Raw genomic sequence first — 5000 nt, forward strand, 5'->3', positions numbered from 1 at the left:
TGAAAAAGAGGAATTGGTGGGCAGTCAAGTTATTTAATCCCCAAACGGCTATTGCTGTTTGGGGATAGATACTTTCTGTGCTGAGATGGCTACAATGTTGGATGACAAAATGGAGGTGGGAAGAGGCCTGGAGAAAAGGAACACAAGGGAAATGGATGGAGAACGGGACCAAAGAAGAAGGAATTATGAAAAGAGGCTCACAGTGCTGGTGGAAATAGAAGGAGAAGATAGAATAACGATGATGGAGATACTGAAGAAAGTGAGAGAAGAGTGTGGAGTGGTGATCGGCTGTAGATACAAAACACCAAAAGAATACGAGCTGACAATGGAAGAGGAAAAAGGAAAGAAGAAGTTGTTGGATGGGCTAAAGATAAAGAACAGTCGGATTATGGCGAAAGAGGTGGACTGTATGGAGATGGTGGTCTCATTTCTTGGTCTACCAATGTATATTCAGGATGAGGAGATACTGAGAAAGCTGTCGGAATGGGGAGTTAAAGCGGTCTCAAGAGTGAAAAGGAGAATGTGGCCGGGGACAGATATCGCTGATGGGACAAGATTTTTAAAGGTAAAATTCAATGATGTGGTAAAATCACTGCCATATTCAACAAAGTTTGAGACACTAGGAGGGACTGAGCACTTCAGAGTGATACATGACAGGCAAGTGAAAGTCTGTCGCCTGTGCATTCAGCCAGGTCACATTGTAAGAGACTGCCCAAGCTTCAGATGTTTTAAATGTGACAAGCAGGGACATTACGCCAGAGAGTGCAAGGAGGTGAACTGCATTATGTGCAATATGCGACCTGGATTATGTGTGTGTGAAACACTGCCGGAGATGGATGAGGAAAACAGCAATGAGGAGGATTCGGATCTGTATGAGGTGGATGAAGAGGTGGAGATCGAAGGAAAGGAAGGTGAAGCGACTGGAGAAGAAAGAAGGGATGCATGGAGTGGAGAAGAAAGAACAGTGGAGTGGAGAGCGATTGAGAATGTGAGCAGTCAAGAGGAGGAGGCTCCAGGGCAGAGGCAGAGAGAGAGAGAAAGAAAAAAGAAAGAAAGGAGAGCGGAACCCGGAAAGGAGATGGCTATGAAGGGCTTGGAGTGTGAAAATGGAGAAGGGGAAACAGCGAAAGGTGATGGAGAGAGTCAGGAGGGTGACAGTGCAAAAGGGCAAGGCGAAAAGCTGCAGGTGGAGGGATGTGGAGGAGTGCCAGAGAGTCTAGAGACAATCGAGGACGAGGACATGGACACAAGCGAAGGAAAAAGGGTGCAGAAGAAAAGAAAGAAGAAAGAAATGGAGGAGCACGCTGCAGAAAGTAAGTGCATGGATTGAACAAAATGAGTATGATTTTTTTCAAAATTATGATACTTGCTATGTGGGGCATTATGAACATTGCCTGTTTGAATAGCAATGGGTTAAGAGATGAAAATAAGTTTGAGAAGGTGAAGGGTTTGTTAAAAGCGGATATACTCTGTTTGCAAGAGACACACTGGTCTGATGAAATAATGGACAACATAAGAAAGAGGTGGGAAGGTGAAATTATTTCTAATCATGGGACTGCAAAATCCTGTGGCGTGGCAACCCTGATAAAAGGAGATCGATTAAACAATGTGAAGCAAATATACAAGGATGGAAATGGGAGATTGTTAGTGATTGAATTTGTATTTCACAATGAACTGTTCAGGCTGATAAACATTTATGCACCTAACACAGAAAATGAAAGAAAAGAAGTCTTTAAAGAAATTAAGCCGCTGTGTAAAGGCAACTTTATAATAGTCGGTGACTTTAATGTATGGTGCACAAGACTGGACGCGTCAAGCAGCGCAAACTTTAAGTCAGATGTATCCAGAAAATATTTAACTGAATGGATGCAAAATGAGGACATAGTTGATGTATGGAGGGATGAGAATCCCTACAAAAAAGACTTCTCTAGAAGACAATTGGTGATGGGAGTCTTGAAACAAAGCCGTATAGATTTATGTTTAACCAAAAGGGAAATGTTAAAATATATAAAAAATGTGAGATATAAGTTTGTGGGAGTAAGTGACCATGCTATGATGATGGTAAAGATGGGTGTGAACGAGGAGGAGAGGGGGGGGGGAATGTGGTGTTTGAATGCAGACTTGCTAAAAGAAGAGGCATATAAAGAAAATATCAGAAAATGTATAGATTATGAAATGGAAAATATCTTATTTGATGAAAATGTATGTGAGTGGTGGGAAAAAATGAAAGGGATAATTAAAAAAAGAAGTATTAGATATGCCAAACAAAGGAATTTTAAGAGAAGGAGCAAAGTTGAGGTAATGCAAAATGAATTAAAGAGGGAAGCAGAAAAAATAGAAAGTAATCCCGAGCAAGATAAAGAACGCTTTATGCAGATAAATGCAGAAATAGAGGAGTATGAAAAAGAAAAAAGTAAGGGTGCAATAATAAGGAGTAGAGCGCAGTATGCGTTAGAGGGAGAAAGAAGCACAAAGTTCTTTCTAAACTTAGAAAAGAAAAAGCAGATGAAAAAGTATATAACAGAGTTGGAAAATGAAAAAGGAGATAAGATTACTGATTATGTGGAGATAATAAGAGAAGTAGAAATATTTTATAAGAAGCTATTTAAGAAAGAAGGGGTTAAACAGGAGTGTGTGGAGGAAGTTTTGAACTCTGTGAGTGTGAGGTTAAGTGAAAGTGAGAAAAATATATGTGAAAGTGACATAGGTATCGAAGAAATAAAAGAAGCAATAAAACAGACAAAGAAGAATAAAAGCCCGGGCTCAGACGGCTTAACGCATGAGTTTTACAAGACTTTTGAAGAGACTGTAGCACCAATATTGTGGAAGGTTTATAGAAGTATGGAAGAGAGAGGTGAAATGCCAGAGTCTATGGGGCTAGGAGTAATCACAATACTATATAAAAATAAAGGAAGTCCACTTAAGCTAGAAAATTATAGACCGTTGAGTCTGTTAAACACGGATTATAAAATACTGACAAAAGTGCTGGCAAATAGGATAAAAGAGGTGGTAGGGTCAATAGTATCACCAAGCCAAGCTTATAGCATAAAGGGAAGAGACATTACAGATACAATTTGCACAATAAGGGACGTAGTAGAAGGGATGGGGAAAGATGGGAAAGGGGGATTGGTTTTATCTATAGACTTTAATAAGGCTTTTGATAGGGTGGAACATAGCTTTATAGAACAGACAATGGGGAGATTTGGGTTTGGAGAGAGAATGCAAAAGTGGATAAAATTAATATATGTAAATGCTAAAAGTTGTGTTAAGGTTAATGGGGTGTTAACTGACCCCTTTCAGTTAGAGAGGTCAGTAAGGCAAGGCTGTCCGTTGTCTGCAATATTGTATTCAATAACAGCTGAGCCACTGGCGACACTCATCAAAAATGACAAGGAAATAAAAGGTATTCAAATACCAAATGGAGGATTGAGTGTAATACATCAATATGCAGATGATACAACTTTTACAGTTAGGGATATAGAGAGTATAAATAACATTAGAAAACAGATGGAAAAATATGGGAAAGCGTCAGGTGCTAAAATAAATGTGGAAAAATCTGAAATAATGAGTATAGGAGGAATAAGGGTGGAAGGGTCAGATGTTCCATTTAAAATAACGAAAGATTTTATAAAAATTTTAGGGGTAAACGTAGGAGAGAATGCAAAAGAGGCAAGAGATGCAACATGGTCAGGAGTGCTAAACAAAATCAAGCAAGTGTTACAATTTTGGAGACTAAGGGAATTAAGACTAAGAGGAAAAGTGGTAGTGGTTAATTCTTTATTGTTAACTAAATGTAATTATGTGATGGGAGCAATTGATTTACCAGACTGGGTGTTAAATGGAATAAAAGAGGCTGTGAATATTTTTGTGTGGGGTGGGAAAGGAGTAAAAATATCAGCAAAAACATTAATAGCAGATTACAGTGAGGGGGGTTTGAAATTGATGGATTTAGATGTGAAGAGGAAAGCAATAAGAGTTAAGACAATAAAAAAGTATTTATGTGGCAAAGTAGAATATGGATGGAAGGGGTATATGAGAAAATATTTAAATGAAGGAGGAGGGTGTGGTGAAGAAGGAGTGTTCATGGTTTTAAAAAAGCCAATGATTGAAAAGTTGCCTTTGTTTTACCAGGAAGTGTTTACTGCATGGGCTGAATTTGTGATAAACGTAAACTATGAATGTGAAAACATAAACCAAATACACAATCAGCCAATTTTCCTGAACCCAAGAATAAGGAGGGGAGGGAAAATGCTTTACAACAGATTGTTCATGAGAGCGGGGGTAAGGAAAGTAAAGGATTTGGCTTACGAATATGTAAAAGGTTTTTTACCGAATAGAGCAATATATGATTGTGTGGTGGGGTGGGATGATGAAATTGAGAAAGCAAAAGTGGATGGTGAATGTGAAAACATTAAAAAAAGCCTGCCTGAAAGGTGGGTAGAAAGGATTGAAAGGGAAACTGTTAAAGTGGGAGATTGGGGAATGCCTGAAATGTACATTGTGGAAAATGGGAGAAAAAAGTTTTTGTGGGAGATAAATGTGAAAACTGTATCATTTTGATGGTCAGAAAGGAGATCAAAGTGCCTGCATCAGAAGCGGTATGGCCAAGATTGTTTCCTGATTTGAAAGTAAAAACAATATGGAGAAACTTAAATATAAAGTACAACGGACTAGACTGTGAGAACTTGGACTTCAAGCTACGACACAATAGAATCTATACAAAGGTGGTAATTCATCAAATGAATAAAAATGTGAGTAGAGAATGTGATATATGTGAGACAGAGCCAGAAACTTTGATGCACATTTTCTTTGAGTGCAAGGAACTTGAGGAGTTTCATGGAAAAATAAAAAAACTGATAAAAGATGGAATGGGAAAAGGGGTTGCAGAAGATGAGTGGAAAAAACTGTTTTTGTTTGGTGAATGTACAAATTATAAGGATAGGAAGGTGAACTTTTGGAATTTGATTCTGAGTAATGCAAGGTATGCAATATGGGTGAGG

Source organism: Garra rufa, unplaced genomic scaffold (genome assembly GCF_049309525.1).
Source record: "Garra rufa unplaced genomic scaffold, GarRuf1.0 hap1_unplaced_007, whole genome shotgun sequence".
In the NCBI taxonomy this organism is placed as follows: domain Eukaryota; kingdom Metazoa; phylum Chordata; class Actinopteri; order Cypriniformes; family Cyprinidae; genus Garra; species Garra rufa.